The 24886-nt window shown below is 35.6% G+C and overlaps 1 long non-coding RNA gene across 2 annotated transcripts in view; it reads left to right on the forward strand.

Moving 5' to 3' along the window:
- Positions 1-5104, forward strand: part of LOC125619387 — an 81017-nt gene extending 75913 nt beyond the window's left edge. For both annotated transcript variants that reach the window (XR_007350913.1, XR_007350914.1), the window contains exons 5-7: positions 2247-2684; positions 4825-4858; positions 4946-5104. This is a non-coding gene — a long non-coding RNA (uncharacterized LOC125619387). The remainder of the gene's footprint in view (positions 1-2246; positions 2685-4824; positions 4859-4945) is intronic.
- The last annotated feature ends 19782 nt before the right edge of the window (positions 5105-24886 follow it).

The raw sequence follows: 24886 nt of genomic DNA on the forward strand, positions 1-24886 counted from the left end.
CCCCACCCCACTGCCATTACCTTATGCTAATCCATCATCATCTTTTTTTTTTCTTTTTTTTTTTTCCTGTGTTTATCTCCGCTGTGATAAATTCCTAATTGGTCTTCCTATTTATTGTCTCCTCATAAATCCATTCCCCACAGAGCAGCCACAGTGATTAAATCACGTCAGTCTCTTGCTTAGATTCTTTCAGTGGTTTCCCATCACACAGAGAATAAAATCCAAGCCCCTTGCCGTGGCTGAGAAGGCCTTCATGCTCTGATCCCTGACCAAATCCTGGGGCTGCCTTTGGCTGCTCTCCCCCTGGATGATACCCCACCCACCCTGGTGGTCTTTCAGTTCCCTCCTGGTCTCAGCTCCTAGAGAGGGCTGAGTTTTTCCCTGCTTTTGAAACTTTTTACATCTATCCTGCCTAGACATCTTTTCCACCAGGTCTTTCTCTGAGATCTTATAGAGCTCAATCTAACTAACACTTCCAAGTTTTTCCTGACCACTCCATCTACATCAATATCTTAAATATTCATTTACTCTCTTTTAATGTGAAGAAAGTGTATCTTTGAATGTAAGTTAAATAATGCCAGTTTACTAAGAGGTAATAATATTTAAATTTATATACATATTTAGGTATATTGAACTAACACATATACAGTCACAGCTGGTGAATGTCTTATGGTAGTCTTTCTGTCTAGAAAGTACTAATGAAAGTCTTAGGTGAGAACAGAGCAAGATACAGGTCTAGACCAGGTTCTCATCTTTGTGTATGATCCTGGTGTTGAACCTTAGCTAACATCAAAGTCAGACATAATGCCTATCTATAGCCATCTAATGTGTTAACAGAAATGCATTTGGTGAGCCTATAATAAGCAAAAGGATAAGATGAATCAAACAGCAAATGGATTCAGGTTGATATATTCCATTTCACCAGAAATAGATAGCTCAGAAACTTTGGCTAGGTATTGACTTCCCATAAACATAGTTGGAAAGCTCTACCAATATGAGTTTTTGTGAGTGTTCTTTAGAAAAGCCTTTCAATGGCTGACCAACTCAATTTTGAATGTGCACGTTTTTTCCTTTGTCTGTGAATATAGTCAATTCGAGTTTAATCAAATTTTGCAGAACTTGGAGACCTTTCTCTTTCAAGGTATACATGTCTTCTCTGGAACACGGTTTATAGTAATTTTCTCAAAATCAGTTCTAAACTTCAACTATTAAAAAAATCTGCTTAAGATGACTGTGTAAATAAGCATTAAATAAACCTTTTTAGGCTAACAGGTTAAATTTTTATTTATGCCAATCACAGAAGAAAGGAAGGAGTATTGAGAATAACAACTGAGATGGAGGAAAAGAATAGAGAAAAGGCTAAAAGTATGTATTGTTGTTAAGGTGCCTTTTCTCAGGTTCTGTTTGACTAGGGCATGTCTCTGTTCACTGGTTTGCTTCCAGTTTAGCATGGAGAGTAGAAAATGGTTTGAATGTCTGTTTCCCATCCAAAAATTTTTGTTAAAAATTTAAATTTCTAATTCGGAGGTATTAAGAGGTGGGGACATTAGGTGGCCCTCATGGATGGGATTGTTGTCTTGTAAAAGGCCGGAGGGAACTTAGCTAGGCCTTTTTCAGACAAATGCAGAAAGAAGACATCACCTAGAAAGTAGAGAACAAGCCTTCACCTGACAAAACAAACAAACAAAAAACCTGCCTATCCCTTGATCTTGTACTTGCCAGACTCCAGGACCATGGAAGGTGTCTGTTCTCTATGACTTACCAGTCTCAGGTTTCTTATTCTAGCAGCACACACAGACTAAGCGAGGTTCCTTGTAGAGCTATGCTACTCTTTTTCCAGATAAAATACTTGACTATAAACCTTTTGATTAGAATTTTGAGAGAGTTTTTTTTTTGTTTCTCTCTCTCTCTCTCTCTTTTGGCATGGTGTTGGGGGTTAAACCCATCTATGATGGAGACATTTTAAACTGTTTAATTTAGTATTTATGTATGGATGTATGTATTCATTATTCTGGTGTTTCAGCTAGTTAATCCACAATAAGTTTAAATATCATTTAGCTGTCTCTCTTTGCTTGTCTAGTTCTTCCTGTTATCTACAGAGTCCCTGTTAGGGTTTCTTTTTTTTATGTATTTGTCTTTTGGTCATTTTGTATTTGCCTTTAACTTTAGGAGGGAAAAATTACTACAAGGTTTCCTTCTATTATGAACTGTTCTGAGGTCCTTTTGTTCTTTGTAAATGTTTGCAGAGACATGAAGGCCCAAGATCATCATGGATTCAGGGCACTGGAAAATTGGGAGAAATCCATTTGTGTGTTTGCACTAGCATCCCCAAAATGCAACAGTGGATTTCAGATCATTATGGAAAAAAAGAAGAAACACATCAATGAAGAAAGTAATATATATTAACAGAACCAACAAAGCTATTTTAGCTCTTCACTGTAAATTTAATTTCTTTTTAAAAAACCTTGAAACCAATAAAAAGATAGATGATACATTTAACCAAAAATCTGTAGCTCAAATCTAGATTATGCTCATTTGTGAATGTTTTCAGTGTTTTAAATTGAACGAGATAACTTTTTCCCCAGATGTTTGAAATAAAGTATTTTTGAGAAAAAAAGAATCTGAATCTTACTGTGAAAACTGAAGATCATCAGGTAGTTTTACAGACACACCAGCCCAGATTGGTGAGTATATATTTATTACGTGACACTAAATTATTTCAGGAATGACAGATTAGAGGTTTATAGTCCTGTGGCTGTAGAACATGAACAAGAATTTTTTCTTCCTCTTGTCCTGAATATCATGTAACAAATGCCGTTGTAGGATAAGGGAATCTTTCCATGGTTTAGCTAAATATGTAACATCACATAAAGTATGGAGTTTCCCAAGCTGATAAAAGTGGCAGGACATGGATTCTTTTTTTCTGACTCACAGGGATAAGGTTCTGGGTTTTGGGTCACTGCCTAAGATTTTATTTAAAACAAACAAACAAACAAACAAACAAAAGTGTACCTTTCCTCAGGTTGCAATTTTTGAGGAAAGGGACTCTTCTGTTGTCAGTGTTATTGCAAGCTCTGGTTAAACTCTGGTTGAATTCTGAACTGAATAGAGAAATGCTCCCTTAGGATTTGTCATGGACACCCTGGGCACCCTTTAAATGAGCTCAGGTGTCAGTGAGACTGCAAGCAGAGGTTTATTGGAAATTAGGAAGGAGGTTGAATGAACACCCTCAGAAGAGTAGTGAATGGACTTACACTCCTCTGTGATGGCATTTTCATTGGATTACTGTGAAATAAGATATTCCAGGAAAAAAAAAAATTTCATTAAGTGTAGCTTTAAATAGGATTATCCTTTACTGAGAGATTCTATACTTGCTACTCTTTTGGTGTTTATATGATACAATGATGTAATGATAACAGTGGGTATAGATTTATTTCCTCTAACCAATGTCCTTCCTTGGCAAGATTGAGAAGTTAGTGGTAACATTTTGGAGGGTGTTTTACTGGTTTGAGAAATCTAACAGTCTATGAAGCTAGGATTAAGAAAATGGTAGCCAGCTATAAAACATGTTCTTAGTGATTGTTCTTCTTGGTTAAAATTTATAGTGACAATGTAATCATTAAAATTGGTAATTCTGGCATGATTATATCTGAGATTAGAAACCAGATACAGGGAAAGTTTTGAAGCTATTTAATATCATCCAAAGCTTAAGAATTTTTTTTTTTTGGTAAAATTTGTCCAATATGGTTATGGCCTAAATATTGTTAACAGAGGGCCACTGTCAGATTCTAGAAGAGTCTCATAAACAAATATTACATTTTATACTGGCACAGTGTGTTTGTTTGTACATTATTTATGCTTAACTCTGACAAGTGATACAAACAGAGTGGATTCTGCACCTTTAGAAAACATGTTGCCCAGTTAACAAGAACGTTTTCAGTAGTTTACATGCCAGAGCTAATCTGGGTTTCTATACCTTACAAGCCTACTTCTAAAGACTAAGTACTTCTTATCTCAGTAGTTGTCCTGCACATAGTGCAAGCCTGGCTTGTATTTTGACTGTAAAATGCACACAGTCATGAAATTATTGAATATTTAGATGAAAGAGACTTTAGAGTTCTTAATCAGCATTACCCAAACCTACGTGTATTTCAGATTGCTAAATTATCTAAATTCTGCACAACTGATCCCAGATATAGAATAGAAGAGCAAAAAGAGGATGTGGGTGGAAGGTAGTAGCTTGAATAAAAATTTTGCATCATTATTCTGGCCCAAGCTCCATCTGCTCACTAAGACTTTGCTATTTTTCTAGGAAGCTCATTTTATTTTTAAATATTAAAAAAACTTGCATATCTTATTCAAATGTTGATATGATCAAACTCCTAAATATCCACCTAATTTTTTAAGGGAATTTAAAGCTATACATATAAATTTCTAATAATGACATTATCAAAAATGAAACAAATGCTTAGAATAGTTTACTTTTGCTAAGGGATGATAGACATACAACAATAATTATATGTCTAAATATATATTTATTACATGCAATGATGGCTACACATGAGTATCAGCTAGGGAGTTTTAAACCACACTGCTGCCTGGACACACTCCCTGAGATTTTAATTTAATTGTTTTGTTTGGGCCTGGTCCTGATAGTGTTTAAAGTTCCCCAGGTGATTCTAATAGATCTGAAGAAATATGTATTCTGTCCTGAAGCGCAGGTGCTTTTGAAAGAGAGGACTCCATAAAAAAAAGGGTTTTCTTATGTATTATTTGTCCTTATAAAATATATTTCCAAATATTAACTTTAAAATCTGTTCCTAGTGAAAGACAAGTTGGAAGGAAGACAACTTTGAAGGTAATCTTGGTATTTAGCTTCTTCCACATTTTTATAATTCCACGCCCATATATCATCCCTTTATTTACTTCCTTCCCTTTCTTCTAGAGCTGAATACCAACTCCTACCACTGTTAACCCTCCTCTAGTAACGAGCTCCTCTCTGTACCATTCTGAGTGGGCTTTAGCATCCTTGCATATGTTCAGCTCTTTAAAATCCTGTTGACATAAAAGACAGAAGATATAGGGAAGAGGCCAGCAGAGGGTGAGGTAAGTGGGGGAGGATCCTAAGGGTGTTGGAGGTCACTCAGGGTCAGACTATGTGTGTTTGTCACATATGTTACATATATGTAGCAAATATGCTATGCTGTGTTGCTGTGTTCCAGGGGTATGAGAAAAGACATGTTATAATGTGTGCTTTTCTTTCACTGCACTGTGTGCTGCTCAAGATTGGGGATCCTGATTTATTATTTTGTATCTTCATCCTCACAGGATGGCTAGCATATGGGTGCTCAGTATCTGTTGGTGAAATGCATGCATGCATATTAAAAAGAGGGAAGGAGGAAAGGATAAGAAAAAGGAAGAAAGATGATCGTATCCAACATGATAGGACAGAATAAGTGATTTAGATGTTTTTAGGCACTAGTACCCACTTCTGCACCACTAGGGAATAAGTCACATATGTGTGGCAGGTTGAGGAAAGATAGAAAGAAGGCTTTTCAGCAGAGACTGTCCACAAGGCACACAAAAGGACTGTCTCGAGATGACCCATGATCTGGGTTCCTTCATGGCCAGAATGGAGGCTCTGGACAGAAAGTAGAAATAGAGATCTGGACCACCTTCACTGGTTATGAAAATAGGTTTTCAGCATCTCTCATCTCCCACTGACTGGGGAACACTACTGTTATGTCGTAGGTGCTTTCATTCTGAGATTGTTTAGGAAAGTAGGGGAGAGCATCTTCATCCCTGACATGGCCTACAAAGAAGTTGAATTCAGGGCTTACTTGGATACCTGTTTCTAGGAATTAAACTTTCCAGGACAGGAAAATGAAAAGAACCATACCTCATTTCCTTTTTCCCTTTGATTGTTCGTTCTTGTTTTACTTTTTCTTCTCTCTTTATTCTCTTAAGGACCTCAGATGGCATAATACCTTACAGGATAGATTGTAGTCTTTTTTTTTGTTGTTGTTGATATTTTTGGATTATAGTCTTAATAGCAGAAAAACTGAGGTTGGTTGTAGAAGTATAAAATTAATCTGATATTTTATTGTTATAATTATCAACAATTTATCCTTTAATATTTTAAATTTATCATTTGACTTTTATTTTTGAGTTGAAAATAAATTATTATGCATTTTTTAATCCCTATGTAATGTCACATGTTCTTTCTACAAGGATATTATTTTTTCTCCAATAAGATACAAAATATTTCCTCTCCACAATTAAATATTAGAAGTCACTCACCTGCACTGGATATCTTATGGCTGCCCTTCAGTCCACTCTCTTCTGGAGAATTTGACACCCAAGTCTGCCCTCTGCCTTCTGGTTGGTCTCTGTCAGACTGACAGTAATGATAGAGCAAAGGGAGGGAGGAAAGCAGGGTCAGGGTATTTATCCCCCCACTTCCCTCTGTAGTAAGTGGCTGTGTATTGACAGAGGCCTTTGAGCAGAGCCATAGCTGCTGTTAATTGAGTCATCCTTTGTACAGACCACCTTTTGGACTCAGGTAACCCACTCCTTCCCTTGACTCTTCAGGCCTCACGTGTCCCAGCTCGCTGCTGTCACTTGCCCAGGTGCCTCCCATCCCTGGGTAGTTTCCCTGCCCACCTCTTTGAGCCCGACCTCCAAGTGTGTCATCTGCTTGGGCTGAGGCACCATCTGATCATTGCTTCAGAGCATTTCTCTCGGGTCCATGCTAAATGGGCAATGTGTAAATGAGTAAGTGGGCTTTTCATTCTTGGCATGTTTAGGGAGAAATCTGTTTCTTGCTTTTGATCTCTCACTCTTCCTTGTTCTCCAGGGAAGATTTTATGCTGTTAGTTCTCTTCAACTTTTCTCAGCTGAGAGTGCTATGATTTAAATATCAGCAGATTTCCAGAAGATATCCAGGAATACCCACATGCTCTCAGACTGAGTGCTCTGGTGTGGGCTTCAGGTATTTCAGGAAGACAGACTGAGATTTGAAGGTACTGGGTTTATGTTGAAAGCAGATGTAGGTAAATTGAGTTCTGCTGTGTATTCAGTAAGATTATGGAGGTACCTGGAATTCACGGGGAGAAACTTCTATTTTGTCACATCATGGATGTGCCACCTATCAAACATTGGCTCAAATTAATAAATATTTTTCCCTTTCAAATGTAGATTTGCCTATCATTTTTATTTCACCTATTGCTTTCAATTAGTTTGTTTGCTTGCATATCACTCTGGTAAATAGCAAATTGTTCAGCTTTTTTATTTTTGAGCAGAATTTAGATTGGCTTTATCAATGTTTTTAAAAACTCTTATTAAAAACAATTAACTGAAAATTCTAAGATATCGCTTTAATGGAAATCAAATGCTTCCTTTTTGCTTTGCATCTTCATTTTGGTTAAAAACTTAAAGTTATATATTGGGAAAGCATGAAGATAGATGCTACCCTTTAGTCTCTTATGAGAAATAGGTAAGGGACTAACAGATGAAAAAAACTAGAGACTATTTTATAAAGTTCCAACCATCAAATAAGTGACAGGTTTGACTCAATCAATTTAAGAGGTTACTGGTCCACTGATGAAACCATTTGAAGAAAATGTGCTGTTTGATGTTACAGAAGCCAAAAGCTGAATAAATATGTCATCTGTTTTTCATTTTAATTCACTATTTCAGAAGTATTTACTGTGTATTAAAAAATCTTTTTACCCTTTCAAATCTTTTGGACAACCTGGAAAAATTCAGAACAGTTTAACATGTATCTATAAAGGCACATTCTCAGCTAAGTTATCTTGTTCTTAGTAATAATACTATTTAAGAACCTGTAAATTTGAATAAAAAATGTTATTTTCCTCTTTAAGTTATGGATTTTTAAACATAATCTGCAAAAGAAAATATAAAAAATAAAAAAAAAATTCAGAATAACTGTTTTAAAAATTTATATAGTATAATCTGAAAAGTATCTCTAGGTTGGGGCAAAAAATATCTAGACACAAGGAAGCAAGTTATCTTGAAAATAAAAAAAATATATATAGTTTGAAAAGATAATTGCTGTTTTAAGAAACTAGATTAATTTATATTTTTGTCTTTAAGAAAATATTCCCAGACTAGGAAGGAACATCTTCTATTTAATTCTCTCCCAACCTTTATCCTTCCTTTGCAATTAATACCCAATTACTATGGTGTTTTGTTTTACTCTCACTTTTTAAAACCTTCTTGCTCACAGAATTGCTTTTTAAGAAGATCCCTCCCTCCCTGTATTTCCTTCTCCCTCCTCAGTACTTGGCCCTCTCACCCTCGCCACTCCCTCCCGCCTACATCTGCCCTGTCCTACCTCTTGATAATGCTAATTTCCTCCTCTTAGCCTGGCTGCTAAATCTCACAGTATGCCATAAACCGGCTACTCGTGATGCCTCTGGGTATCCATAAGGCATCACCAAATATCCTCAAAATGCCCTCATTCCTTAGTTCTACCCAGAAGCAGTCCAGGAGGAAAATATCTGTGCCTTACATTAAAGCCATTGTCTTCCACTGGTTTTCATTAAAGGAACAAGAGAATCAAATGTAAAATATAGTAATCATCAGGTTTTCTTGAGTGTGTTTCTAGGAGTGAGTGTTTTTACCCAGCCACGTCCGGGCAGCAGGATTGGAAAGTGGCGAGGGAAAGCGACAAGGGTGTTGAAAGTCCCTAAACAGGATCCTGTAATTTCCAGAAAAGAAATAGTTCTGCAAACAGCAGACATGATTACATAGGCTTAATTAACAGTTCAAAGTAATAGGGAGAACTTATCATGGTAGGACGCATGTTTCTTGTTCTTTAATGAGTAAATGACCCATTTGATGCACAAGCACATATCAGAAGCACATGGCAGCGAAGAAGTTTGGTGGTGGAGGATCTGATCAAAGTTTTTCAAAACTGACTCTAAGTATTTGATGAAGAAGATTAACATGGAGACAATTTACCAAATAAATACAGCATAAAGAGCCCAGAGACCTTCTAAGGGACTTCAAGGCTCCAGCTTGCCCACATAAAGAATATCATTAAACAGAAAGAAAACAAAGACCAGAATAAATATCTAGCGTGCTGAGGCCGTAGAGTAACTGAACTGCTGATTGTTGATTTTTTTTTCTTCTATTTTTTAACATATACTCCAGAAGATGTTTTCAGTTCTTATTGCAAAACAAAGCCATTCGTTTGACCTGGGTTCTAACTGGGTAACTCTCTTAAGTGTTCTAAAAGATTTCTGGACCAGAATTGGTTAATTAGTGCTTTGTGTTGCACTGTGTTACATATGACCTAACCAGAGATAAAAAGGTTTAAAGGTCTCTTGTAACCCTGCAATGCCATTTGTAACACAAAAATAACCCCCTTTCATTACTGGCATGCCACTGTAGCACGCAGGTTATTTTTTCCCTTCACTGCAATAAGGGCAGCTTTCGCATCAGAAGAATTCTTGGCAAATTAATGCGCTACCTCTTGGGCTAATTAAATTAGAAAGGATCAAAAATACAGAGCGGCTTTTGTGGTGGACACAATGTCGTGCTTCATGCATCTTGCTCAGAGAGGAATTTCTGCCATTTAGCCCCCTTTTGCCTCTAGCAGTGTTCTGGACTCTCTAACACAGTCAAGTTCCTAATTTGCCTCAATGAGAGAGAATTATTAACTGATAATAAGAAAAGGAGCATTCACAGCTTCAGGCTGGGCTGTGTGGAAAAGGGTGATCTACCCAGCACCTGAAGCGCATGCAATTTTTATTAATTCCTGCCTAAAACAATGCATTCAGGAGTAAAATTGCTGTGCAGATGACAAAAACAATTACGCCTTTGATTAGTTCATTCTAAAAATGTGAACTACTTTAGCTCAAATATAACCAGATTAAACAACCAAAGCGCTTGCTCACCTCTCTTTAAATCCAGTTTGGATTGCAGGGAGTGTGTTTTACGTTGAGAAGTTGCCACCGCCACTTAAACTGATTGTTCCTATTGAGATTGCTGAGTGCACAAGTGATTTTGACAATAATTAATATTGTTCTCTCTATACTGTGGCCCTTTGTTTTGAAGATGACACTGATGGTGGTGTTGCTATTTTTATGGGCATTAATTCCAGAAAGAGAGATGTAGGTTCCTGCAATCAATTCTTGCTTGACTCTTTGCTTCTCTAGACTTTCTGAGATTTGTTGCAGTTTATTATAGAGTCTTTTGTTTGCTGGTCTGTTTCTTTGTTTTTTGGGGATCCTGGTAACTTTGATCAAAATAAGATACCTTTGTTTCTACTTGCTGCAACCTCACTAATGGCCTATCTCTTTCCAGATATTGTTATTTCATGACGACCAGAGCATCTTCAGTTGATTTTTGCTGAGTATATTCTGTTGTTCTTTTGGAGATGATTATTAGTAAACTCTGCCATATTTCAGGTTTCATGTGGCCATTTAACAGAGCTTGAACTAACATCTATAACAATGCATTGATTTGAGTACATTCATTTGTAACTGAATGGCAGATATGTTTTTTGAAAATGATGGAAGGAAATGTTGTTGCTTGTGCCATTCCATACTTACTCTCATGGATATCATTGGATAGGTCATATATTTTGTTGGTTAAAAAGGTGTTCAAAACTGGAAACAGCCTCCTTATACTGTAGTTTTTATGAATGCTTTATTCATTTTTTGAGCCTCCCTCCAATGTAATAGAAATTAGTGATTATTTGGGGGTATTCCGTTAACATCTTGACTTTAAAAAAAAATAATTGTACTGTATGCACATTCATTACTTTGATTTTTTTTCAGGATTTCCACCATGAATTTTTGTCTTTGCACTCCTACCTAAGAGCTAGGCACAGTAGCACACACCTGTAATCCCAGAGATTGGGGAGGTTAAGGCAGAAGGATTGCAAGTTTGAGCCCAGCCTCAATAACTTAATGAGGCCCTAAGAAACAGCATGAACCTATCTCAAAATAAATTATAAGAAGGACTGATGATAAGACTCAGTGGTAAAGTGTGCCTTGGTTCAATCACCAGTACCAAAAAAAACAAAACCAAAAACATAAAACCCCCCACAAAACCCTCCTCTGTGTGTAGGTGGAGTAGTTCCCAATTCACTAGTGAAAATTTCAAGGGCCATTACTGATAAGTGCACAGCATTAGACCAATGGTTTCCTCTGAAAGTCAAGGAACATTCTAATGTCATTAAAAAATTTCCTGTTTGAATCCCCAAATAGAATGGATAATTAATTTGTTATAGTTGAATATATTGCCTTGCTTTCTTCCTCATCATTATTTCAGTGCTAAGAAATTGTTCTAAACTAGATTATCTATTTTGACCTCATTGGTCATTTAACCACACAGTAGTCACTTTAACTTTGAACTTCATTCACTCTGTCTAATCCTTACTTCCTCACTAAACACTCTTCCTGAGCACCATGTACATAAAATCTTCTTGGATCAAACTATATAGCATGCAAAACAGTTTAGCCTATCCTTTCTAGAACTTTATTCATTGAATACAATGATTCACAAATGATTCACAATTGTTATGTACTAAAATATTGGTCTAGTCTCTGCAATTTCATTCATGCATGATCTTTTAAGTACTTGAGGATTGGTATCATATAGTATGTTTTCTTTTATTGCCCCTAGCATCAAGCTTGGCATACTGTAGACACTCATTAAAATCTCTTTGTTTTGCCAATTGGTTTATTTAATGAGTACCAGGGATCAGTTCTCTTGGCAACGTTAAATGTTTGTGTAAAAAATAAAAAAATAAAAAAGAATGTATGGAGACTTTTCTATGTAGATGGAAAAGAGCTAAAGTTAGGGCATAAGGAGAAAGAGTGTTAGGCAATTGTATTAGGAATCTTCATGGAAGCTGCCACTTCAGTGAACTTGAATTTTGTTTCTTAAGTCTCAGATAGTTAGGTTTTTCCTCCAAAACTGGAATAGATTTTTTTTTTCACTTGAACATAAATAAGGTAGTTGGCTTGTATTTAGGGTCATGCTGTAAGAAAGAATGGTTATCTCTAAATGCTAGCGTCACCTCAGTGCTGAAACCTGTTTACTATATGAGAGGCACGGGAACCAGAAGTGGCTGATGCAAGAGTGGCTTCTATTTCATGCTTATTCTGTAGAAAGAGTTGGCAGAATTGCCTTCTACATAAGCAGAACTTTTCTACTTAATTTATTTATCTATTTGGCCAAGTTTCGCAACGTTGTGATCGTATGGCTTAAATGTACACTATTGTGACTCTATTGTGCAATGGCGGCCTTCTTGTTTCAGGAAAGGCTCTCTGCAACATTTTCAAGAGTTCAGTGCATGGACTTAGCTTGTCAGGGCAAACTTGGGGCTCTTATTTTAATGTAGCACCTACTTTTCACTCTTTTGTCTTCATTATGAGTAGTTTTGTGTGGTGATCAAGGCATTTGATATATAATCCTTTAGATGGAAAGGATGTTGCTCCTTTGAATCTCAATGTTGTCAAGGAATATGCAGTTTAGGGAGACAGATATCTGCCAGATCAGGGAAAAAAAATAAAACCCACTAATGAGCTTTCTTGCTGTCTTCAAGGAGTCCTATAGAATTTCCTTATTATTCTGCAGCGCGTGCGCACACACACACACACACACACCACACACACAAACACACACACACAAATGCTAAACCATTCAGGTATATGCTCAACCTTCTTCTTACATGCTGTCAGGATTTGGCTTAACTCTCATGAGAATGCTTGCATGCTAATAGTTTGGAAAAGACTTGAAGTGGGAGGGGCCGTAGGAGCTTAATAGAAGGTCCCTCATTTTCAGAAAATAGATTTTCATGTGTTGCATTTGCAGGATTTATGGAAGTCTTTACCTTGAAGCTTATTTCCAATAACTTGAGGTTGGCTGAAACATGACATTGATAAACAGATATGTTTAGACCAAACTATTCACTACTCTTTTTAAATAAAGAGATTTTTCTGTCATAATATAATTTAAACTGCTTGAGGTCTGTGTAGGACATCTTATCTGTACATAATGATTGCACATGGGGCACACGTGCTTTTACACACTTACATTTTAATAATGGAATGCACATTCTGTCATAAATGTTAAAGTTAAGAAAGTAGACTGCATGGACCATGTCAAATCTTTTATAAATGACAGTTGCAACACCTCAAAGTGTTTCTACAAGCTCTTCTTGGTCCTCCCTGCTTTTAAGCTCTCATTTTTCCTGAACACATATAGGATTCAGAGAAACAGAACATGTCTGACTACTTCCCTTCTGGTATGAGAATGCTATGCTTAAAAATATCATCTGTATGTGCTTTATTTTTATTTCAACCATACGTGCTTTTATAAGTATTTGAAAAGAAAATATTTTAAAGATTTGAAATAGAAGGGAATATATGTGAGTTACAGCAGCCTCAGGGTAACAGTATCTCATACACTAATGATTCGTATGGAGTTTATGTATCTATTTATGCTGTCATTTATTTAGGGTAGGGGTGTCTAGAGAAAGAAAGCAATGTACAGCATACTATCTAAATACTAGTGCTTTCTAAAGGAAAAAAAAAAAGGAACACCCTGAACATTATCGTTATTTAATTAGGAGCAATCATTACAAAGTTATTTACATTAATTCAGTTTCTTACAACAGTCTTAAGCTTATTGCCACTTCCTTATTCCACACCCCCATGTTCTTAAAAAAAATAAAAAGGAGGAATGCTCTTTGTTATTTGAGAGCAAAAGGCAAAAAGGTTTATTTTCTGATGAAAAGTGTAAAAAAAATTCCACTTTTGATGTGGCTCTTATGGTCACATGGTGTTTGATTGCTCTACATGATCCTGGATCTCTCTGTAATTATTTCACACACAAATAAGTAATGGTGACTTTAAAGAAACTGGAAAACTTGAACTCATATCTTTGTTATAAATGCAAGGTTTATGTTATCAGAGCCTAGTGTCTGGCTTTGAAGTAATGAATGCAGCATTTAAGAGAATTATAAGTGATGACATAAAACTGAAATTGCATGGGAAACATTGTTAGTGAAGCCAGAACTACACATGAGGGGAGGGTGAGATGAATGGGTGAAATATTATTAAGGCAGTAGGTCCCCGTGAGATATTTTTAACCAGATTACTTATTCACATTGCTTACCTAGAAAATGAGCTTTCTAAGAGATATTATATGAAACAAAACAGTTGTCTTTATCTCTACATCTTAGTTGAACCCAGAAAATGATTACACTAAACAAGCACATAGGTTCATTTTTTTGCCTTCATCACGAACCTGAAAGAGAAGTCAGATAAATCAGAACAAAATTTTAGAGGTTACTTGCTTTTTATTTTCTGTAAATATGAGATACCTAACAAAATAAAAAGAGTAAAAGTTGGGGGAAATTAATTGAAAAATTATTAGTTCTTAAAATGCAGAGCAAGAATAAATTAAAGCAGATGCACATTGGAAAGTTTCCCTTCTACTTTTACCCACACATCCATTTCTCTGCCTTTTGCAATTACATAGAAAAGAGGGAGAAAACTATTTCCAGGTGTCTTCACTCAGTCTCTTAGTTTCAGAAATATCAATAGATGACTTTACTACTGACAGGGGACAGAGGAAGACGATCTGATCCCTTCTGATCCTTGCTTACAAATATAGTTACAGAATGGTGTAAAATAGTTCTTTTGAGTTCCAGATTTGTGACTACAAAAAATTGGGTATTTCTTTCTCCCTTTGCTTGAAAATCAAGTCCACCCTGTCTCGACCACATAAATAGAACAATTTTCCTCTGTGAACTGCTTGATGAGGCTGTGGCCAGATTCATATAAATGTCATAAAAACAGAGTACAGAATGGATTATTTTATGATTAAGATCTGTATGGATCTTTGTATGAATGCAACGTGCTTTGGCAGGGTTCTGCTGCACGCACACTAGTTTTAGTGTGTGTGGTGGAAAAAATGGCCTGCCACACTGTCACTTTAATGTCTTTTTGAAAAGGAACAAAAATCACTGGGCTCCACCAAAGGTTACAGCAATAGTACAAAGGTTTGGTTTGCTAACCAGTACAGTGTGTGTTCTATTTCTCATTGTGATAGTGATGAGAGTAAGATTCAATAAAATGCTGCAGTATTTCTCAGCACTTTGTCATTTAAGTGACATGTTGACATCTAATGGTAATTGCAAGGTGAGACTTTCCTGTTCTCTAATTTATGTAATAGGATTCAATTTTCTTTCCATATCTTCAATTGTGCCAATGAGCTGAAATATATATATATATATATTGTCTGTATCTTTCTGTTCTCTCTTTAGTCAGATCTTCTGGGGGAAAGAGAGGCTTCATTCAGATTCATTTTTTTGAAGCATCAGACAAGCTGCTATCAGCACATGGATGCCAAGATGGTCCTTTAATAAAGAATTGTGGTTTAAGAATTTCAACCCAAGGATTAATGTATTAAAGTGAATGATAGCATCCAGGCAGTGGCAAAGATGATGATCAGAGTTGGTGAAAGAAAGATTATTGATCATCTGACTCTATCAGCCACAAGCAGGGAGGAGGAAAACAAAAGGAAGAAAAAGGAGATTAAAGAAACAAACTATAGTTTAGTAATGCCAGCTGATTCTGTTGCTAATTATAACTCCTTGGCAAGAAGCTCTTGGTTATATAGTAACACTCCACTTATCTGGTGGTCAGATTTCCAGCAAAATTTACCACAGCTGAGATTCTGGAATCGTACCTCTCAAAACATTGAATGAGTAAGAAAAACTTTTTCTGGTGGATGTGTTCAACTATCTCCTGGAAAGTTTACTGAATTAATTTTATGCACAGGATTGCTTATATAACAGATGTGTTGTCTTGATTTTTTAATCCAGATCACAGAGGGAAGTGGAAATAGGGATGGGGTAGAAATTCACAGTAGGTAGGAGGAAGGATGTATAGCTTAGCAAACTATAAAATAAATGCACGTGAATAACTTATTTGGTAAACAATAAATATTCTAAGAGAAATCACTAAATTGTCGTGAGTTCTTTAAAGGAGAAAAGATAGCTTTTAGCTTTGAAGCCCAAGGAAGTCTTTGGGGGAATGGACATTGAAAATGAATCTAGTAGGATGTCTAGAAACTGGAAAGGTAGGAACTATGAGACAGGTATTCAGGAAAAATTAAGATAATGGGAGGTAGGGAGGGAGCAGTTAATGAAATGCTGAAGAACTGGTTGAAACTTAAGGTGAATCCATGTGTCCTTGAAAATGTGCTTGAAGTAGCAAATAAGAGCAAACTATGGAGAGTTTTCCACGGACAAACTAAGGAGTTGAGACTTCAAAGACGGCCACTAGAGCTACTGAAAATGTTTGATCAGGGAGTTAGGATATCAGAGTTGAGCTGTAGAAGGTGGTGAATCAAGGAAGGTAGCCACATTCCTGGCTTGCTTGTGTGACTCTGTATGTGGTGGTTTCACTAAAAAAAAGGAAACATAAAAGGGCAACATATGAGGAGAGTAGAGACAGTGGTGTATTTGGAGTGAGAAATGCAGTGTTTGAGCAAATGAGCATTCACCAGATGTTTAGCCAGCTGTGGTCTATCATGAGCCAGGACGGTGGAGGGAGGTTTGGAGTGAACTAAATAGAGGTAAAGGCAATGGTTAAATTTAAAGATTAGGTGCCATAATTAAGTAATACAATGTAAAAAATGAAAGAATGAGGAGCAAGGGTAGAGCTTGAATCCATTTTACCGGGAACAAGATAATGAGGGAGTCTGAGAAGTTACAAAGTAATAGCAAGACAACAAGGAAGGTGGACTATTGTAGATGGCAGAATAACATAAAATGAAGGGCAGAAACAGAGGGTGAAGTAGAACTAACACATACTGAGGATCCACTATATATACAGACTTGCATGTGCATAATAGTATTTAACCTTACCAGGCGTTTTATTGGAGGTATGTCCTAATCCTAATTTTACAAAGGAAGGAATTGCTATTCAGAGATTTTTGGTACTATGTTCAAGTTTGCACAGTTAGCAAGTAGCTGAGCTGCAATTTGTTCTCAGGTCTATTCTATTGTAAAGTTGATCCTCTGGACTATCAAATGCTGCAAAAAGTTGGAAGCCTGTATGAGAAGATAAAGAACTGTTTGATTGGTTGACCTTCAGTAGAGTTGTGAGCAGAGAGGCCATATTTTAGAAGAATAAGAGATAAGTGGCTGGTGGATTCTAGTTATTTCATGCATTACTTATTGAGGCACCTTATGTGTAACGAGAAGCTGTTTAAGCAGTGTAGATGCAAAGGTCAACAGACCTAGTCCTTCCTCTCAAGCAGATCGCTGTGTGGGAAGGACAAAACACACCTCTGGATTGTTCGCGACAATAGGGTGACTGCCTTGAGAAAACAGTGTAGCTTTTTAAGAAATTGGATGAACTTTTAGTAAAACAGCAAAATGAAAAAAAAATTCTTTTTAAGATAATATACACTTGAAGATCTTTGTAGACTGGAAGATGCAGCGACGAAGAGGTCATTGAATATATTGAAGTAAGAACAGATGATAGGAAGATGGGACCAAGTATTTAAGAATGTATGGATATAGTAATGTTGAGGGAAAAATAAGGCAGATAAATCTGATAATGTCCATGGCTAAATGTAACCTATGCCTATCATTATCTTGTGCATAGCTTTGGAAAACAAATGGACCTGAGAATGTTAAGTTAGTGTTTTATGTGTGATCAACATTAAGCCCTCCTCTCACCTTTGGTTGCTCATGGCTCTGTACCTGTAGAGGGCATATAAACCGGACAGTCAAGATCAAGGCAGAGACAGTCTTGTTCACATGGCTGCACATAAGAAATGGAGATTGAAAACCACATCCAGAGCAAACAGACAGTATGAACTTGGGTACAAGAGTTTCAAAATTTTCATACAGAAGACAACCAACCATATACATATGTTGTACACAAAAATTCATTTTGTTTAGTCATTAGTGTTCTAATATTAAAGGGTAAATAATTTCAGTACACTTCATTCCAATTCTCTGGTTAGAGGCTACAAAAGCTGTGTGCAAAAACAGTGTTTGTCTTCTTCATCACCGACTTCTAAGAAGGAAAGTAAATTTTGTGTTCTTGTACTAGAATAGCTTTTATTATATGATATGGTTATCTCTCATTGTTTAAGGATCATGAAAATAATAAAAAATCTTGTGGCCAAGGTGTGAGCTATTCTTCTTCCCAAGCTGCATGGCACTTGCCCTGTTCACCTGAATAGTTACCCTTTTCCTGTTTAGGCTAACGTCTATGATGACACCCACCCTTTACCCCTCTACCACCATGTCTCTCTTATTTTTAGTTTCAATACATTTCTTTTTAGCTTCTGTACTTCTGAAAACACGATTCAATGGTGTGTTTTGTTAGTGCATACATACTAGTAGGTGCTTAAAATGAAAAGGTAAGTGAGAAAATAAAATGATACCCTGGTATTAATAAAAAGATGCTCAAACAGAAAAATCTGCTAATTTCTAACATACCAAATATTAACTATATCATTTATCCTCATTGGTATAAATTTTTAAAAATGACTTTAACCCTAGCAATGATGCAAAAATACATTGAGCTCATATTTTAATTATACAGTGTTTGTCATGTAGGCTGCAATGCTAATAATCACAGGTTTGTCAATTTACTAGAAATTATGATGACTTTGTTTTCAATGGTGGTAAAAAGAGTAAGCTTTTATAAACCCATTTTAGATGTTCAGTTGGAATTTGCACTGCTGGGCCTCTGTGAAGATCCCCACAAAAGTTTAAGGTGACAAGCATCTGTCAATCAGGCATTAAGAGAAAATTCTGTTATTTTGTAGAAAATATAACACTATCTTTGTTAACCCAGGTATTTTATGAAGAGTCAGTGTTTGGTAATTGGTGCCATCATCTTTCCTTTTCTTGCATTTATTTATTTATTTTTATTTGTTCTTTTAAAGATATACATGACAGAAGAGAGTATTTTGACATATTATACATGGATTTTAACTTATTATAATTAGGATTTCATTCTTGTGGTTGTAGATGATGTGGAGTTTCACTGGTCATGTATTCATATATGAACATGGAAAAGTTATGTCTGATTCATTCTACTGACTTTCCTATTGCCACCAACCAAGTTTTATATGTATTTGCTTCCATACACATAGGAAAAAAAAAGAGATTGAGAGGCCACCACTGAATTTTGAAGCAACAATATTCTGATAGTAAATTCCAAAAATAGCAATGATAATTTTTTGAAAACATATGCTTTTTAACCTTTGCTACTTAAAGGGTTAGACCCCCTATCCCAGACCAAAGAGACCCACACTCCACAAGTTATATCCTATGTTTTGAAATTCACATAATGAGTTTGGCCTTTTTAGACTGAATCATTCAACTGTAGTCTACTCACATTTTCCCCTAACATTATAATACTGTAGTTCAAGTCAACAGAGTGCTAAAATAATCTATAATCTCATACCATATATGAGAGCTTTCTTTTCTTCATTCCCTTCTTCTTGGTTTCAGTGTTTGTCTATGTCAGGGGATTTTCTTCCTTCTTTTTAGTTTTTTCACAATCTTCTCAAAATCACCTCCTTTTAAAACTCTTTTACTATTCCCCTCGCCCCTGTTTGCTCATATTGTGTTTTTAATGCAATCTTATTTTCTGTCACTCTTTCTATGCTAATGCCACCATGTATGCAGTCTCAATAAGCAGGACAATTCTCAAGGTGTAGATTCAAGAGAATACCCATAAAAGAATCTCATCTCTACTATTGTATTGGTGGCTGGTGCTAATATTCCTTACTCCTATTGTTTATAAGTGTCTGCTGCTAGGTGAAAAAAAATATCTTAAAACATAGCATTTCTATTCAGAGGTGATTAGAATTCTAAGAAATATTTCAAGGCCATTGCAAGGATCCTTTAACCATTGGCTGTGGTGGGTGGATGTGTCAGATTGAAGCCCTTGGGCATGGCCCACATCATTATGACAATAGTTTAAGTTGTTAAGAAGCTCAAGGACCAGCAAGTGAGAATGTAATTCTCTATCAAGATTGCCAGCTGTTTTTAAGTGTTTAGAGACCAGGATGAAGACCACAAGAATCAGTGGCAGATTGTCAAAGCAATGATGCAGAAGCCTACCATTACCATTAGGAGCCACAAGAGGTACAATTGTGTTTCCTGTGATGATGAAATCTTTGTTGAGCTCATTGAAAGCTTGGGCATAATTAGTTTGTGAAAATTTCTAGAACTCTAAACTTTTTTAAGGAGAAAAATTATCTAAGTGCATAGTAAGTGCAATAGCGTCTATATTTATGAGAGGAAACTGGGATAGAGAACCTTACACAGTTCTCTTACTGGATCAAACATTCTTAATTAGATTTGTGGGTTATATATGGGAATGGGTGACGAGGGATACTGTGAAAAATAGAAGAAAAAAACTTTTGCTCCAAAAGCTTTTGCTTTGGAGCTGGATGTAGATGTGCTTTTCTGCTGGCAGAATGTAACATGGCAGAAGCATCTGTCAGGCTTCTTGTGTTTAAATCCACCTCCATTCAAGGCATTTCTAAAGATTATGACAATAATCTGAAATTTGAATTATATGCAAATCTAAGTTTGGATTAGTTATGTTAATTCTCAGAGAGAGATATTATCGCTTTTATTCATCTTCCTTTTAGTGTCTTTGAGTGAATTAGTCCCCTTTTATTAAATAATAAAACTCTTACTTTCAAAATGACAGATAGAATCCTGGCTTAATGGTGATGACTATTAAAATAACCCATGTCTAAGCCCAGAATTATATGTAGTCTTCCCTACCTTATGGTCCTAAAATGGTCTTTTTAGACTCTACTAAGAACTCCACGTGTGATTTCAACAGGGAGGAGACTTACAAGGCAATATTTAGAGGCTTTTGAACTGGACAGAAGTGAATTCAAATAATGAGGGTCTAGGAAAAAGGTATGTAGTCATTTTCCCATGAAAAATATGAATAACATTATCTAATACCTAGGATTGTGGAGTGGATTACAGATGATAATGCCTACAAATTTCTTAACACACTACCTGACATTTAGTAAGGATTCAAGAAATAATAGCTATTATGATTAGACTTCTCTTGAATTATCCTGGCTCCCTATGGCTCACACACATTTCTATTTTTTAAATACATGCTTGCCACTGAGAAAGGTCAAGGTAATCTGGGATACCTCTATTTGAAGTGAGTGGTTGAATTTAATGTGACTCTTTCTAGTATATAATAGGACTAAAATGGTTATAATTGTGCCCTAATTATTATTTATTAATTTATATTATATAATTCTGATTTTATTTTCAAATTTTTATTTGTTTTAATTAGTTATACATGACAGTAGAATACATTTATGCACTTTGATATATCATACATAGACAGGATATAATTTCTTATTTTTCTGAGTGTACATGTTGCAGAAACATATTGGTCATGTAGTCATATATATACATAAAGTAATAATGTCTGTTTCATTCTACTATCTTTTCTATGCCCACATCCCCTCCCCTCTCATCACTTCCCTCTATGTAATCTAAGGTAACACTATTCTTCCCTAGTGCCTCCCACCTTATTGTGAATTAGTATCTGCATATTAGAAAAAACATTCAGCCTTTGGTTTTGTGAGATTGGCTTATTTCACTTAGCATGATATTCTCCAACTCCAACCATTTACTGGCAAATGCCATGATTTCATTCTTCTTTAAAGCTGAGTAATATTCCATTGAGTATATATACCACATTTTCTTTATCCATTCATTTATTGAAGGACACCTAGGTTGGTTCCATAGTCTAACTACTGTGAAATGAACTGCTATAAACATTGATGTGGCTGCTTTACTGTAGTTGCTAATTTTAAGTCCTTTGGGTATAAACCAAGGAGTGGGACAGCTGGGTCAAATGGTGGTTTAATTCCCAGTTTTCTGAGGTATCTCCATACTGCTTTCCATTTTTCATAAGATCTATTCCTTTATATTTTTAATAGGCTATATGTGGTCAGAACTTATTAAATTTTCTGGTCATTGTATTCTGTATTTTGGGAAATATTTTATGTGTATAGAAAGCACAAGACTGAACATAGGTGAAGACTGGATGCTTTCACTTGGGGCACATAGGATACTTTTGTATATGATGATTTAATACATGATATAACTTTTATCTTATTTAGTCAATGATATAATCAAGGTTCCGAGGTGTAAAATGGTTTTGTGAAATGGCTTTAGACATGTAACTAAAATTCAGGGCTCCCAACTTCTGGTCCCATGATATATTGTTTCCCTTTATAATTATTTAAGTGAGGAATTTATAATCCATCTATTTAAATGTGACCAATATAAAATTTTTTATACTGAATATTATTTTTCAAAAGGCAAATGATATGCATACTCATCTCAGTTAAGACACTTTGGATAATATTCACAGTTATGAGAAATAAATGCTAGCCTCTATAAATTCATATAATAATGGGATTTAATGCTTAGTAATGAAGAATCTTTTTCACAGCCCTGATGGTGTTATCTGGCTTACTCATGACTTATTTGTCTCATTTCAACTTACATTTTATGTCACAGTTGGTTACTCAGGACTTAGAGGATGCTAAATGTCTTGAGGGAACCATTCAAGTATGGTTCCATCCTTATCTGGAGGTAGCCCCAAACCTCAGATAACTAAAAATTGTCATGACATCATTACCTTCCTTCTATCTTCCTGGGAAAAATTGTGAACCTGTTTTGGTTGTTGTCTGTTTAGTGACTAACATGAATTAGCACAAACATTTCTTTTCTTATAGAATTGAAAACAGAGGTCTATACTTAAAACAGACACACATTTCTGAGATCTTTACTATGGTTTATGTAACCAATTTTGGCTACTTTTATATTGTTACTTTTTTATATTAACATGATATCCAAAAGATTGGGTTGAATAAGTAGACAATATAAATCACTGTACCTGGCTATTTATACTGTGAGAATAGAACCATGATTAATGAGTTGAGTGGTGTTATGTAAAACCAACTATCGAAATCATATAAATGATTTAAGTTGGATTAATATCCTCAAGCCATATTTTTAGTCATATATTGGAAGCATGAATTACTTTGCTCATCATAATGATCTACAGGGTTATCAGCAACTTTGATCATATAATGGGGAAATTTCTTAGTTAGATGGTAGGAAATGAGATAAATTGTTTTAGCCCTGTTGAATTTATGTCAATAACTTTCTAGTATTTATGTATTTTGTAGAGTGGGTTTGTATTAATTCATATTAGTTCTGTTCTTTAGAATGGGTTTTCAGTGCCATGCAAGTTTCATATGGCTTAGATGTTATTCATAATTCTAAGTGTTATTTTTGAAGCCCTTCAAGATCTTTGTATTTCAAGGAAAAGGCATTGTCATACATTGTCATCAACACTTCAAACTTTAATTTCTTTAACATAATCATAAAAATCTAACCAGGTATACATTAGGACTCTTTTACAGAAAATAGGAAATCCAAGCATTAAAGGTTAAGCAAACTGTACAAGATCACATACTTCCTAAGTGGTGTGAGAAGAAGCAGCCTAGGTCAATCTGAGGCCAGAAACTGTCCTTAATCAATCAACTATATAGTGTATGCTAACAGTTGTCAAGACTTAACTCCTGCTGCATTTAAAATCCTCCTATCTCATTGGCTTCCTTTATTCTCACATGGACATTTGGGATAAACTTTCATTATTTATTTAGCTTTCTTGAATCAGCAAGCTGATTTCTTACCTCTGAGCCCACTCTGGTGTTGTTTGCTCTTTGAAAATTTAGGAACCTGGTTGGTGGTGCCTTCTACATATGGAGTGTTTTGTAGAGATTGGGTGGGGCAGGGATATTGATCACTTTTTCTGGTCTATTTATATTCGGTTAATCAGTATGACCAAGTAGCAAGGTACTAAAGTAAAATCCAGAAGATTCAAATCCTGATCTAGAATTTGCACCATCCTCACCTTAGGAAAGCTGTCATTTCTCTGCACCATCCTTTCTCAGGTTATAGGACTCATAAAGATTTACTGAAGGAAGCTATAAGAACACACACTCGGAAATGTTGTTTTTCCTAGGTGCTTGGTTTTCAGTAATTGTGTAATTCCATTGTCATCACTATTGAAGAATATTTTTCTTTTGTTATTTAATATTTGATATAAATTCTATCTCTAAATGCATGATCTAGGTTGTGGTATGTTAAAACCAAGAAGCTTTTTTAGAGTTTCTGAGGGTATTCGAAATGCAAGTACCATTTAGAATGATGATGACTAGTTTGCTCCAAAATGTTCTGTTTGGAGAAAATTCAAGTACACTCTATTTCCCATACCATTATAAGTTAGGCAATGCCATTCAGCTATTTCTAGCCAGTGGGCTGAAAGGGGAAGACATATAGGCTATCCCAGACAAAAGCATTTTGAGAATGAGTAGGGGCCTTCGACTCTCCTTTTCTAATGTAGTAACTTACAAGTTGAATGTCTCTGTTAACAAAGTAACAAGACGTAAGTAGCCTGAATCCATGTGATTTCAGTTGGAAGATAGCAGACCTAAAGAGGACCTTGCATGACAATTACTTTCCTTTCATGAATATGCTATAATTCTTTGGGGTGTGTTTGTTATTATGCTAGAGCTTAACCTAACTTGACTATTATATGTTACCAAGGGAAAAGTCTGTTTTTTACATGATAAGGATACAGGGAATGAAAATAGGTTAGGAAGTGTTGCAACCAATTACTTCAATAATTCAAGTAGACATTTAATTGGAAAAAATTTTTTTTTGCTAATCACTAGTTCTATGGTTCCATCATAAGGAGAAAATGACTTTTTAAAACCACTTTCAAAGCAAGTA

The sequence above is a fragment of the Marmota marmota genome, unplaced genomic scaffold (assembly GCF_001458135.2).
Source record: "Marmota marmota marmota unplaced genomic scaffold, marMar, whole genome shotgun sequence".
Classification (NCBI taxonomy): domain Eukaryota; kingdom Metazoa; phylum Chordata; class Mammalia; order Rodentia; family Sciuridae; genus Marmota; species Marmota marmota.